Raw genomic sequence first — 16,322 nt, 5'->3', positions numbered from 1 at the left:
GAAAAAATCGGTCGACGTTTTATTGAAAAATGGCAACATTTCACTAAAATATTCACCAAAAATACAAATTCCACCGGAATCCAATGGGAACTGCTGTGTCTCGTTCAGCCAGTATAGGACCACATTTGGGAGAAATTTCGAGTCAATCGGTCCAAAGACCTGGAAGCTATTGAAAAAATCGGCCGACGTTTTAATGAAAAATCGCAACATTTCACTAAAATATTCACCAAAAATACAAATTCCACCGGAATCCAATGGGAACTGCTGTGTCTCGTTCAGCCATTATAGGACCATATTTGGGAGAAATTTCGAGTCAATCGGTCCAAAGACTTGGAAGCTATTGAAAAAATCGGCCGACGTTTTAATGAAAAATGGCAACATTTCACTAAAATATTCACCAAAAATACAAATTCCACCGGAATCCAATGGCAACTGCTGTGTCTCGTTCAGCCAGTATAGGACCACATTTGGGAGAAATTTCGAGTCAATCGGTCCAAAGACCTGAAAGCTATTGAAAAAATCGGCCGACGTTTTAATGAAAAATGGCAACATTTCACTAAAATATTCACCAAAAATACAAATTCCACCGGAATCCAATGGGAACTGCTGTGTCTCGTTCAGCCAGTATAGGACCACATTTGGGAGAAATTTCGAGTCAATCGGTCCAAAGACCTGGAAGCTATTGAAAAAATCGGCCGACGTTTTCATGAAAAATGAACACTTTTCACTAAAATATTCACCAAAAATACAAATTCCACCAGAATCCAATGGGAACTGCTGTGTCTCATTCAGCCAGTATAGGACCACATTTGGGAGAAATTTCGAGTCAATCGGTCCAAAGACCTGGAAGCTATTGAAAAAATCAGTAGACGTTTTCATGAAAAATGGCAACATTTCACTAAAATATTCACCAAAAATACAAATTCCACCGGAATCCAATGGGAACTGCTGTGTCTCGTTCAGCCAGTATAGGACCACATTTGGGAGAAATTTCGAGTCAATCGGTCCAAAGACCTGGAAGCTATTGAAAAAATCGGCCGACGTTTTAATGAAAAATGGCAACATTTCACTAAAATATTCACCAAAAATACAAATTCCACCGGAATCCAATGGGAACTGCTGTGTCTCGTTCAGCCAGTATAGGACCACATTTGGGAGAAATTTCGAGTCAATCGGTCCAAAGACCTGGAAGCTATTGAAAAAATCGGCCGACGTTTTCATGAAAAATGAACACTTTTCACTAAAATATTCACCAAAAATACAAATTCCACCGGAATCCAATGGGAACTGCTGTGTCTAATTCAGCCAGTATAGGACCACATTTGGGAGAAATTTCGAGTCAATCGGTCCAAAGACCTGGAAGCTATTGAAAAAATCAGTAGACGTTTTCATGAAAAATGGCAACATTTCACTAAAATATTCACCAAAAATACAAATTCCACCGGAATCCAATGGGAACTGCTGTGTCTCGTTCAGCCAGTATAGGACCACATTTGGGAGAAATTTCGAGTCAATCGGTCCAAAGACCTGGAAGCTATTGAAAAAACTCGGCCGACGTTTTAATGAAAAATGAACACTTTTCACTAAAATATTCACCAAAAATACAAATTCCACCGGAATCCAATGGGAACTGATGTGTCTCATTCAGCCAGTATAGGACCACATTTGGGAGAAATTTTGAGTCAATCGGTCCAAAGACCTGGAAGCTATTGAAAAAATCGCTAGGCGTTTTCATGAAAAATGAACACTTTTCACTAAAATATTCACCAAAAATACAAATTCCACCGGAATCCAATGGGAACTGCTGTGTCTTGTTCAGCCAGTATAGGACCACATTTGGGAGAAATTTCGAGTCAATCGGTCCAAAGACCTGGAAGCTATTGAAAAAATCGGCCGACGTTTTCATGAAAAATGGCAACATTTCACTAAAATATTCACCAAAAATACAAATTCCACCGGAATCCAATGGGAACTGCTGTGTCTCGTTCAGCCAGTATGGGACCACATTTGGGAGAAATTTCGAGTCAATCGGTCCAAAGACCTGGAAGCTATTGAAAAAATCGGCCGACGTTTTAATGAAAAATGGCAACATTTCACTAAAATATTCACCAAAAATACAAATTCCACCGGAATCCAATGGGAACTGCTGTGTCTCGTTCAGCCAGTATAGGACCACATTTGGGAGAAATTTCGAGTCAATCGGTCCAAAGACCTGGAAGCTATTGAAAAAATCGGCCGACGTTTTCATTAAAAATGAACACTTTTCACTAAAATATTCACCAAAAATACAAATTCCACCGGAATCCAATGGGCACTGCTGTGTCTAATTCAGCCAGTATAGGACCACATTTGGGAGAAATTTCGAGTCAATCGGTCCAAAGACCTGGAAGCTATTGAAAAAATCAGTAGACGTTTTCATGAAAAATGGCAACATTTCACTAAAATATTCACCAAAAATACAAATTCCACCGGAATCCAATGGGAACTGCTGTGTCTCGTTCAGCCAGTATAGGACCACATTTGGGAGAAATTTCGAGTCAATCGGTCCAAAGACCTGGAAGCTATTGAAAAAACTCGGCCGACGTTTTAATGAAAAATGAACACTTTTCACTAAAATATTCACCAAAAATACAAATTCCACCGGAATCCAATGGGAACTGCTGTGTCTCGTTCAGCCAGTATAGGACCACATTTGGGAGAAATTTCGAGTCAATCGGTCCAAAGACCTGGAAGCTATTGAAAAAATCGGCCGACGTTTTAATGAAAAATGAACACTTTTCACTAAAATATTCACCAAAAATACAAATTTCACCGGAATCCAATGGGAACTGCTGTGTCTCGTTCAGCCAGTATAGGACCACATCTGGGAGAAATTTCGAGATAATCGGTCCAAAAACCTAGAAGCTATTGAAAAAATCGGCCGACGTTTTCATGAAAAATGGCAACATTTCACTAAAATATTCACCAAAAATACAAATTCCACCGGAATCCAATGGGAACTGCTGTGTCTCGTTCAGCCAGTATAGGACCACGTTTGGGAGAAATTTCGAGTCAATCGGTCCAAAGACCTGGAAGCTATTGAAAAAATCAGTAGACGTTTTCATGAAAAATGGCAACATTTCACTAAAATATTCACCAAAAATACAAATTCCACCGGAATCCAATGGGATCTGCTGTGTCTCGTTCATCCAGTATAGGACCACGTTTGGGAGAAATTTCGAGTCAATCGGTCCAACGACCTGGAAGCTATTGAAAAAATCGGTAGACGTTTTCATGAAAAATGGCAACATTTCACTAAAATATTCACCAAAAATACAAATTCCACCGGAATCCAATGGGAACTGCTGTGTTTGGTTCAGCCAGTATAGGACCACATTTGGGAGAAATTTCGAGTCAATCGGTCCAAAGACCTGGAAGCTATTGAAAAATTCAGTAGACGTTTTCATGAAAAATGGCAACATTTCACTAAAATATTCACCAAAAATACAAATTCCACCGGAATCCAATGGGAACTGCTGTGTCTCGTTCAGCCAGTATAGGACCACATTTGGGAGAAATTTCGAGTCAATCGGTCCAAAGACCTGGAAGCTATTGAAAAAATCGCTAGACGTTTTCATGAAAAATGGCAACATTTCACTAAAATATTCACCAAAAATACAAATTTCACCGGAATCCAATGGGAACTGCTGTGTCTCGTTCAGCCAGTATAGGACCACATTTGGGAGAAATTTCGAGTCAATCGGTCCAAAGACCTGGAAGCTATTGAAAAAATCGGCCGCCGTTTTCATGAAAAATGGCAACATTTCACTAAAATATTCACCAAAAATACAAATTCCACCGGAATCCAATGGGAACTGCTGTGTCTCGTTCAGCCAGTATAGGACCACATTTGGGAGAAATTTCGAGTCAATCGGTCCAAAGACCTGGAAGCTATTGAAAAAATCGGCCGCCGTTTTCATGAAAAATGGCAACATTTCACTAAAATATTCACCAAAAATACAAATTCCACCGGAATCCAATGGGAACTGCTGTGTCTCGTTCAGCCAGTATAGGACCACATTTGGGAGAAATTTCGAGTCAATCGGTCCAAAGACCTGGAAGCTATTGAAAAAATCGCTAGACGTTTTCATGAAAAATGGCAACATTTCACTAAAATATTCACCAAAAATACAAATTCCACCGGAATCCAATGGGAACTGCTGTGTCTCGTTCAGCCAGTATAGGACCACATTTGGGAGAAATTTCGAGTCAATCGGTCTAAAGACCTGGAAGCTATTGAAAAAATCGGCCGACGTTTTCATGAAAAATGGCAACATTTCACTAAAATATTCACCAAAAATACAAATTTCACCGGAATCCAATGGGAACTGCTGTGTCTCGTTCAGCCAGTATAGGACCACATTTTCGAGATATTTCGAGTCAATCGGCCCAAAGACCTGGAAGCTATTGAAAAACTCGTCCGACGTTTTCATGAAAAATGGCCACATTTCACTAAAATATTCACCAAAAATACAAATTCCACCGGAATCCAATGGGAACTGCTGTGTCTCGTTCAGCCAGTATAGGACCACATTTGGGAGAAATTTCGAGTCAATCGGTCCAAAGACCTGGAAGCTATTGAACAAATCGGCCGACGTTTTCATGAAAAATGGCAACATTTCACTAAAATATTCACCAAAAATACAAATTTCACCGGAATCCAATGGGAACTGCTGTGTCTCGTTCCGCCAGTATAGGACCACATTTGGGAGAAATTTCGAGTCAATCGGTCCAAAGACCTGGAAGCTATTGAAAAAATCGGCCGACGTTTTCATGAAAAATGGCAACATTTCACTAAAATATTCACCAAAAATACAAATTCCACCGGAATCCAATGGGAACTGCTGTGTCTCGTTCAGCCAGTATAGGACCACATTTGGGAGAAATTTCGAGTCAATCGGTCCAAAGACCTGGAAGCTATTGAAAAAACTCGGCAGACGTTTTCATGAAAAATGGCAACATTTCACTAAAATATTCACCAAAAATACAAATTCCACCGGAATCCAATGGGAACTGCTGTGTCTCGTTCAGCCAGTATAGGACCACATTTGGGAGAAATTTCGAGTCAATCGGTCCAAAGACCTGGAAGCTATTGAAAAAATCGCTAGACGTTTTCATGAAAAATGGCAACATTTCACTAAAATATTCACCAAAAATACAAATTCCACCCGAATCCAATGGGAACTGCTGTGTCTCGTTCAGCCAGTATAGGACCACATTTGGGAGAAATTTCGAGTCAATCGGTCCAAAGACCTGGAAGCTATTGAAAAAATCGGCCGACGTTTTCATGAAAAATGGCAACATTTCACTAAAATATTCACCAAAAATACAAATTTCACCGGAATCCAATGGGAACTGCTGTGTCTCGTTCCGCCAGTATAGGACCACATTTGGGAGAAATTTCGAGTCAATCGGTCCAAAGACCTGGAAGCTATTGAAAAAATCGGCCGACGTTTTCATGAAAAATGGCAACATTTCACTAAAATATTCACCAAAAATACAAATTCCACCCGAATCCAATGGGAACTGCTGTGTCTCGTTCAGCCAGTATAGGACCACATTTGGGAGAAATTTCGAGTCAATCGGTCCAAAGACCTGGAAGCTATTGAAAAAACTCGGCCGACGTTTTCATGAAAAATGGCAACATTTCACTAAAATATTCACCAAAAATACAAATTCCACCGGAATCCAATGGGAACTGCTGTGTCTCGTTCAGCCAGTATAGGACCACATTTGGGAGAAATTTCGAGTCAATCGGTCCAAAGACCTGGAAGCTATTGAAAAAATCGCTAGACGTTTTCATGAAAAATGGCAACATTTCACTAAAATATTCACCAAAAATACAAATTCCACCGGAATCCAATGGGAACTGCTGTGTCTCGTTCAGCCAGTATAGGACCACATTTGGGAGAAATTTCGAGTCAATCGGTCCAAAGACCTGGAAGCTATTGAAAAAATCAGTAGACGTTTTCATGAAAAATGGCAACATTTCACTAAAATATTCACCAAAAATACAAATTCCACCGGAATCCAATGGGAACTGCTGTGTCTCGTTCAGCCAGTATAGGACCACGTTTGGGAGAAATTTCGAGTCAATCGGTCCAAAGACCTGGAAGCTATTGAAAAAATCGCTAGACGTTTTCATGAAAAATGGCAACATTTCACTAAAATATTCACCAAAAATACAAATTCCACCGGAATCCAATGGGAACTGCTGTGTCTCGTTCAACCAGTATAGGACCACGTTTGGGAGAAATTTCGAGTCAATCGGTCCAAAGACCTAGAAGCTATTGAAAAAATCGGCCGACGTTTTAATGAAAAATGAACACTTTTCACTAAAATATTCACCAAAAATACAAATTCCACCGGAATCCAATGGGAACTACTGTGTCTCGTTCAGCCAGTATATGACCACATTTGGGAGAAATTTCGAGTCAATCGGTCCAAAGACCTGGAAGCTATTGAAAAAACTAGGCCGACGTTTTAATGAAAAATGGCAACATTTCACTAAAATATTCACCAAAAATACAAATTCCACCGGAATCCAATGGGAACTGCTGTGTCTCGTTCAGCCAGTATAGGACCACATTTGGGAGAAATTTCGAGTCAATCGGTCCAAAGACCTGGAAGCTATTGAAAAAATCGCTAGACGTTTTCATGAAAAATGAACACTTTTCACTAAAATATTCACCAAAAATACAAATTCCACCGGAATCCAATGGGAACTGCTGTGTCTCGTTCAGCCAGTATAGGACCACATTTGGGAGAAATTTCGAGTCAATCGGTCCAAAGACCTGGAAGCTATTGAAAAAATCGGCCGACGTTTTAATGAAAAATGAACACTTTTCATTAAAATATTCACCAAAAATACAAATTCCACCGGAATCCAATGGGAACTGCTGTGTCTCGTTCAGCCAGTATAGGACCACAATTGAGAGAAATTTCGAGTCAATCGGTCCAAAGACCTGGAAGCTATTGAAAAAATCGGCCGACGTTTTAATGAAAAATGGCAACATTTCACTAAAATATTCACCAAAAATACAAATTCCACCGGAATCCAATGGCAACTGCTGTGTCTCGTTCAGCCAGTATAGGACCACATTTGGGAGAAATTTCGAGTCAATCGGTCCAAAGACCTGGAAGCTATTGAAAAAATCGGCCGACGTTTTCATGAAAAATGAACACTTTTCACTAAAATATTCACCAAAAATGCAAATTCCACCGGAATCCAATGGGAATTGCTGTGTCTCATTCAGCCAGTATAGGACCACATTTGGGAGAAATTTCGAGTCAATCGGTCCAAAGACCTGGAAGCTATTGAAAAAATCAGTAGACGTTTTCATGAAAAATGGCAACATTTCACTAAAATATTCACCAAAAATACAAATTCCACCGGAATCCAATGGGAACTGCTGTGTCTCGTTCAGCCAGTATAGGACCACATTTGGGAGAAATTTCGAGTCAATCGGTCCAAAGACCTGGAAGCTATTGAAAAAACTCGGCCGACGTTTTAATGAAAAATGGCAACATTTCACTAAAATATTCACCAAAAATACAAATTTCACCGGAATCCAAGGGAACTGCTGTGTCTCGTTCAGCCAGTATAGGACCACATTTGGGAGAAATTTTGAGTCAATCGGTCCAAAGACCTGGAAGCTATTGAAAAAATCAGTAGACGTTTTCATGAAAAATGGCAACATTTCACTAAAATATTCACCAAAAATACAAATTCCACCGGAATCCAATGGGAACTGCTGTGTCTCGTTCAGCCAGTATAGGACCACGTTTGGGAGAAATTTCGAGTCAATCGGTGCAAAGACCTGGAAGCTATTGAAAAAATCGGCCGACGTTTTCATGAAAAATGAACACTTTTCACTAAAATATTCACCAAAAATACAAATTCCACCGGAATCCAATGGGAACTGCTGTGTCTCGTTCAGCCAGTATAGGACCACATTTGGGAGAAATTTCGAGTTAATCGGTCCGAAGACCTGGAAGCTATTGAAAAAATCGCTAGACGTTTTCATGAAAAATGGCAACATTTCACTAAAATATTCACCAAAAATACAAATTCCACCGGAATCCAATGGGAACTGCTGTGTCTCATTCAGCCAGTATAGGACCACATTTGGGAGAAATTTCGAGTCAATCGGTCCAAAGACCTGGAAGCTATTGAAAAAATCGCTAGGCGTTTTCATGAAAAATGAACACTTTTCACTAAAATATTCACCAAAAATACAAATTCCACCGGAATCCAATGGGAACTGCTGTGTCTTGTTCAGCCAGTATAGGACCACATTTGGGAGAAATTTCGAGTCAATCGGTCCAAAGACCTGGAAGCTATTGAAAAAATCGGCCGACGTTTTCATGAAAAATGGCAACATTTCACTAAAATATTCACCAAAAATACAAATTCCACCCGAATCCAATGGGAACTGCTGTGTCTCGTTCAGCCAGTATAGGACCACATTTGGGAGAAATTTCGAGTCAATCGGTCCAAAGACCTGGAAGCTATTGAAAAAATCGGCCGACGTTTTCATGAAAAATGGCAACATTTCACTAAAATATTCACCAAAAATACAAATTTCACCGGAATCCAATGGGAACTGCTGTGTCTCGTTCCGCCAGTATAGGACCACATTTGGGAGAAATTTCGAGTCAATCGGTCCAAAGACCTGGAAGCTATTGAAAAAATCGGCCGACGTTTTCATGAAAAATGGCAACATTTCACTAAAATATTCACCAAAAATACAAATTCCACCCGAATCCAATGGGAACTGCTGTGTCTCGTTCAGCCAGTATAGGACCACATTTGGGAGAAATTTCGAGTCAATCGGTCCAAAGACCTGGAAGCTATTGAAAAAACTCGGCCGACGTTTTCATGAAAAATGGCAACATTTCACTAAAATATTCACCAAAAATACAAATTCCACCGGAATCCAATGGGAACTGCTGTGTCTCGTTCAGCCAGTATAGGACCACATTTGGGAGAAATTTCGAGTCAATCGGTCCAAAGACCTGGAAGCTATTGAAAAAATCGCTAGACGTTTTCATGAAAAATGGCAACATTTCACTAAAATATTCACCAAAAATACAAATTCCACCGGAATCCAATGGGAACTGCTGTGTCTCGTTCAGCCAGTATAGGACCACATTTGGGAGAAATTTCGAGTCAATCGGTCCAAAGACCTGGAAGCTATTGAAAAAATCAGTAGACGTTTTCATGAAAAATGGCAACATTTCACTAAAATATTCACCAAAAATACAAATTCCACCGGAATCCAATGGGAACTGCTGTGTCTCGTTCAGCCAGTATAGGACCACGTTTGGGAGAAATTTCGAGTCAATCGGTCCAAAGACCTGGAAGCTATTGAAAAAATCGCTAGACGTTTTCATGAAAAATGGCAACATTTCACTAAAATATTCACCAAAAATACAAATTCCACCGGAATCCAATGGGAACTGCTGTGTCTCGTTCAACCAGTATAGGACCACGTTTGGGAGAAATTTCGAGTCAATCGGTCCAAAGACCTAGAAGCTATTGAAAAAATCGGCCGACGTTTTAATGAAAAATGAACACTTTTCACTAAAATATTCACCAAAAATACAAATTCCACCGGAATCCAATGGGAACTACTGTGTCTCGTTCAGCCAGTATATGACCACATTTGGGAGAAATTTCGAGTCAATCGGTCCAAAGACCTGGAAGCTATTGAAAAAACTAGGCCGACGTTTTAATGAAAAATGGCAACATTTCACTAAAATATTCACCAAAAATACAAATTCCACCGGAATCCAATGGGAACTGCTGTGTCTCGTTCAGCCAGTATAGGACCACATTTGGGAGAAATTTCGAGTCAATCGGTCCAAAGACCTGGAAGCTATTGAAAAAATCGCTAGACGTTTTCATGAAAAATGAACACTTTTCACTAAAATATTCACCAAAAATACAAATTCCACCGGAATCCAATGGGAACTGCTGTGTCTCGTTCAGCCAGTATAGGACCACATTTGGGAGAAATTTCGAGTCAATCGGTCCAAAGACCTGGAAGCTATTGAAAAAATCGGCCGACGTTTTAATGAAAAATGAACACTTTTCATTAAAATATTCACCAAAAATACAAATTCCACCGGAATCCAATGGGAACTGCTGTGTCTCGTTCAGCCAGTATAGGACCACAATTGAGAGAAATTTCGAGTCAATCGGTCCAAAGACCTGGAAGCTATTGAAAAAATCGGCCGACGTTTTAATGAAAAATGGCAACATTTCACTAAAATATTCACCAAAAATACAAATTCCACCGGAATCCAATGGCAACTGCTGTGTCTCGTTCAGCCAGTATAGGACCACATTTGGGAGAAATTTCGAGTCAATCGGTCCAAAGACCTGGAAGCTATTGAAAAAATCGGCCGACGTTTTCATGAAAAATGAACACTTTTCACTAAAATATTCACCAAAAATGCAAATTCCACCGGAATCCAATGGGAATTGCTGTGTCTCATTCAGCCAGTATAGGACCACATTTGGGAGAAATTTCGAGTCAATCGGTCCAAAGACCTGGAAGCTATTGAAAAAATCAGTAGACGTTTTCATGAAAAATGGCAACATTTCACTAAAATATTCACCAAAAATACAAATTCCACCGGAATCCAATGGGAACTGCTGTGTCTCGTTCAGCCAGTATAGGACCACATTTGGGAGAAATTTCGAGTCAATCGGTCCAAAGACCTGGAAGCTATTGAAAAAACTCGGCCGACGTTTTAATGAAAAATGGCAACATTTCACTAAAATATTCACCAAAAATACAAATTTCACCGGAATCCAAGGGAACTGCTGTGTCTCGTTCAGCCAGTATAGGACCACATTTGGGAGAAATTTTGAGTCAATCGGTCCAAAGACCTGGAAGCTATTGAAAAAATCAGTAGACGTTTTCATGAAAAATGGCAACATTTCACTAAAATATTCACCAAAAATACAAATTCCACCGGAATCCAATGGGAACTGCTGTGTCTCGTTCAGCCAGTATAGGACCACGTTTGGGAGAAATTTCGAGTCAATCGGTGCAAAGACCTGGAAGCTATTGAAAAAATCGGCCGACGTTTTCATGAAAAATGAACACTTTTCACTAAAATATTCACCAAAAATACAAATTCCACCGGAATCCAATGGGAACTGCTGTGTCTCGTTCAGCCAGTATAGGACCACATTTGGGAGAAATTTCGAGTTAATCGGTCCGAAGACCTGGAAGCTATTGAAAAAATCGCTAGACGTTTTCATGAAAAATGGCAACATTTCACTAAAATATTCACCAAAAATACAAATTCCACCGGAATCCAATGGGAACTGCTGTGTCTCATTCAGCCAGTATAGGACCACATTTGGGAGAAATTTCGAGTCAATCGGTCCAAAGACCTGGAAGCTATTGAAAAAATCGCTAGGCGTTTTCATGAAAAATGAACACTTTTCACTAAAATATTCACCAAAAATACAAATTCCACCGGAATCCAATGGGAACTGCTGTGTCTTGTTCAGCCAGTATAGGACCACATTTGGGAGAAATTTCGAGTCAATCGGTCCAAAGACCTGGAAGCTATTGAAAAAATCGGCCGACGTTTTCATGAAAAATGGCAACATTTCACTAAAATATTCACCAAAAATACAAATTCCACCGGAATCCAATGGGAACTGCTGTGTCTCGTTCAGCCAGTATAGGACCACATTTGGGAGAAATTTCGAGTCAATCGGTCCAAAGACCTGGAAGCTATTGAAAAAATCGGCCGACGTTTTAATGAAAAATCGCAACATTTCACTAAAATATTCACCAAAAATACAAATTCCACCGGAATCCAATGGGAACTGCTGTGTCTCGTTCAGCCATTATAGGACCATATTTGGGAGAAATTTCGAGTCAATCGGTCCAAAGACTTGGAAGCTATTGAAAAAATCGGCCGACGTTTTAATGAAAAATGGCAACATTTCACTAAAATATTCACCAAAAATACAAATTCCACCGGAATCCAATGGCAACTGCTGTGTCTCGTTCAGCCAGTATAGGACCACATTTGGGAGAAATTTCGAGTCAATCGGTCCAAAGACCTGAAAGCTATTGAAAAAATCGGCCGACGTTTTAATGAAAAATGGCAACATTTCACTAAAATATTCACCAAAAATACAAATTCCACCGGAATCCAATGGGAACTGCTGTGTCTCGTTCAGCCAGTATAGGACCACATTTGGGAGAAATTTCGAGTCAATCGGTCCAAAGACCTGGAAGCTATTGAAAAAATCGGCCGACGTTTTCATGAAAAATGAACACTTTTCACTAAAATATTCACCAAAAATACAAATTCCACCAGAATCCAATGGGAACTGCTGTGTCTCATTCAGCCAGTATAGGACCACATTTGGGAGAAATTTCGAGTCAATCGGTCCAAAGACCTGGAAGCTATTGAAAAAATCAGTAGACGTTTTCATGAAAAATGGCAACATTTCACTAAAATATTCACCAAAAATACAAATTCCACCGGAATCCAATGGGAACTGCTGTGTCTCGTTCAGCCAGTATAGGACCACATTTGGGAGAAATTTCGAGTCAATCGGTCCAAAGACCTGGAAGCTATTGAAAAAATCAGTAGACGTTTTCATGAAAAATGGCAACATTTCACTAAAATATTCACCAAAAATACAAATTCCACCGGAATCCAATGGGAACTGCTGTGTCTCGTTCAGCCAGTATAGGACCACATTTGGGAGAAATTTCGAGTCAATCGGTCCAAAGACCTGGAAGCTATTGAAAAAATCGGCCGACGTTTTCATGAAAAATGGCAACATTTCACTAAAATATTCACCAAAAATACAAATTCCACCGGAATCCAATGGGAACTGCTGTGTCTCGTTCAGCCAGTATGGGACCACATTTGGGAGAAATTTCGAGTCAATCGGTCCAAAGACCTGGAAGCTATTGAAAAAATCGGCCGACGTTTTCATGAAAAATGGCTACATTTCACGAAAATATTCACCAAAAATACAAATTCCACCGGAATCCAATGGGAACTGCTGTGTCTCGTTCAGCCAGTATAGGACCACATTTGGGAGAAATTTCGAGTCAATCTGTCCAAAGACCTGGAAGCTATTGAAAAAACTCGGCCGACATTTTAATGAAAAATGAACACTTTTCACTAAAGTATTCACCAAAAATACAAATTCCACAGGAATCCAATGGGAACTGCTGTGTCTCGTTCAGCCAGTATAGGACCACATTTGGGAGAAATTTCGAGTCAATCGGTCCAAACACCTGGAAGCTATTGAAAAAATCGGCCGACGTTTTCATGAAAAATGAACAATTTTCACTAAAATATTCACCAAAAATACAAATTCCACCGGAATCCAATGGGAACTGCTGTGTCTCGTTCAGCCAGTATAGGACCACATTTGGGAGAAATTTGGAGTCAATCGGTCCAAAGACCTGGAAGCTATTGAAAAAATCGGCCGACGTTTTAATGAAAAATGGCAACATTTCACTAAAATATTCACCAAAAATACAAATTCCACCGGAATCCAATGGGAACTGCTGTGTCTCGTTCAGCCAGTATAGGACCACATTTGGGAGAAATTTCGAGTCAATCTGTCCAAAGACCTGGAAGCTATTGAAAAAAACTCGGCCGACATTTTAATGAAAAATGAATACTTTTCACTAAAATATTCACCAAAAATACAAATTCCACAGGAATCCAATGGGAACTGCTGTGTCTCGTTCAGCCAGTATAGGACCACATTTGGGAGAAATTTCGAGTCAATCGGTCCAAAGACCTGGAAGCTATTGAAAAAATCGGTAGACGTTTTCATGAAAAATGGCAACATTTCACTAAAATATTCACCAAAAATACAAATTCCACCGGAATCCAATGGGAACTGCTGTGTCTCGTTCAGCCAGTATAGGACCACATTTGGGAGAAATTTCGAGTCAATCGGTCCAAAGACCTGGAAGCTATTGAAAAAATCGGCCGACGTTTTCATGAAAAATGGCAACATTTCACTAAAATATTCACCAAAAATACAAATTCCACCGGAATCCAATGGGAACTGCTGTGTCTCGTTCAGCCAGTATAGGACCACATTTGGGAGAAATTTCGAGTCAATCGGTCCAAAGACCTGGAAGCTATTGAAAAAATCGGCCGACGTTTTATTGAAAAATGGCAACATTTCACTAAAATATTCACCAAAAATACAAATTCCACCGGAATCCAATGGGAACTGCTGTGTCTCGTTCAGCCAGTATAGGACCACATTTGGGAGAAATTTCGAGTCAATCGGTCCAAAGACCTGGAAGCTATTGAAAAAATCGGCCGACGTTTTAATGAAAAATCGCAACATTTCACTAAAATATTCACCAAAAATACAAATTCCACCGGAATCCAATGGGAACTGCTGTGTCTCGTTCAGCCAGTATAGGACCACATTTGGGAGAAATTTCGAGTCAATCGGTCCAAAGACCTGGAAGCTATTGAAAAAATCAGTAGACGTTTTAATGAAAAATGGCAACATTTCACTAAAATATTCACCAAAAATACAAATTCCACCGGAATCCAATGGGAACTGCTGTGTCTCGTTCAGCCAGTATAGGACCACATTTGGGAGAAATTTCGAGTCAATCGGTCCAAAGACCTGGAAGCTATTGAAAAAATCAGTAGACGTTTTCATGAAAAATGGCAACATTTCACTAAAATATTCACCAAAAATACAAATTCCACCGGAATCCAATGGGAACTGCTGTGTCTCGTTCAGCCAGTATAGGACCACATTTGGGAGAAATTTCGAGTCAATCGGTCCAAAGACCTGGAAGCTATTGAAAAAATCGGCCGACGTTTTCATGAAAAATGGCAACATTTCACTAAAATATTCACCAAAAATACAAATTCCACCGGAATCCAATGGGAACTGCTGTGTCTCGTTCAGCCAGTATGGGACCACATTTGGGAGAAATTTCGAGTCAATCGGTCCAAAGACCTGGAAGCTATTGAAAAAATCGGCCGACGTTTTCATGAAAAATGGCTACATTTCACGAAAATATTCACCAAAAATACAAATTCCACCGGAATCCAATGGGAACTGCTGTGTCTCGTTCAGCCAGTATAGGACCACATTTGGGAGAAATTTCGAGTCAATCTGTCCAAAGACCTGGAAGCTATTGAAAAAACTCGGCCGACATTTTAATGAAAAATGAACACTTTTCACTAAAGTATTCACCAAAAATACAAATTCCACAGGAATCCAATGGGAACTGCTGTGTCTCGTTCAGCCAGTATAGGACCACATTTGGGAGAAATTTCGAGTCAATCGGTCCAAACACCTGGAAGCTATTGAAAAAATCGGCCGACGTTTTCATGAAAAATGAACAATTTTCACTAAAATATTCACCAAAAATACAAATTCCACCGGAATCCAATGGGAACTGCTGTGTCTCGTTCAGCCAGTATAGGACCACATTTGGGAGAAATTTGGAGTCAATCGGTCCAAAGACCTGGAAGCTATTGAAAAAATCGGCCGACGTTTTAATGAAAAATGGCAACATTTCACTAAAATATTCACCAAAAATACAAATTCCACCGGAATCCAATGGGAACTGCTGTGTCTCGTTCAGCCAGTATAGGACCACATTTGGGAGAAATTTCGAGTCAATCTGTCCAAAGACCTGGAAGCTATTGAAAAAACTCGGCCGACATTTTAATGAAAAATGAATACTTTTCACTAAAATATTCACCAAAAATACAAATTCCACAGGAATCCAATGGGAACTGCTGTGTCTCGTTCAGCCAGTATAGGACCACATTTGGGAGAAATTTCGAGTCAATCGGTCCAAAGACCTGGAAGCTATTGAAAAAATCGGTAGACGTTTTCATGAAAAATGGCAACATTTCACTAAAATATTCACCAAAAATACAAATTCCACCGGAATCCAATGGGAACTGCTGTGTCTCGTTCAGCCAGTATAGGACCACATTTGGGAGAAATTTCGAGTCAATCGGTCCAAAGACCTGGAAGCTATTGAAAAAATCGGCCGACGTTTTCATGAAAAATGGCAACATTTCACTAAAATATTCACCAAAAATACAAATTCCACCGGAATCCAATGGGAACTGCTGTGTCTCGTTCAGCCAGTATAGGACCACATTTGGGAGAAATTTCGAGTCAATCGGTCCAAAGACCTGGAAGCTATTGAAAAAATCGGCCGACGTTTTATTGAAAAATGGCAACATTTCACTAAAATATTCACCAAAAATAC

Source organism: Pagrus major, chromosome 19, assembly GCF_040436345.1.
Source record: "Pagrus major chromosome 19, Pma_NU_1.0".
Lineage (NCBI taxonomy): Eukaryota > Metazoa > Chordata > Actinopteri > Spariformes > Sparidae > Pagrus > Pagrus major.
This window is presented reverse-complemented; position numbering follows the sequence as displayed.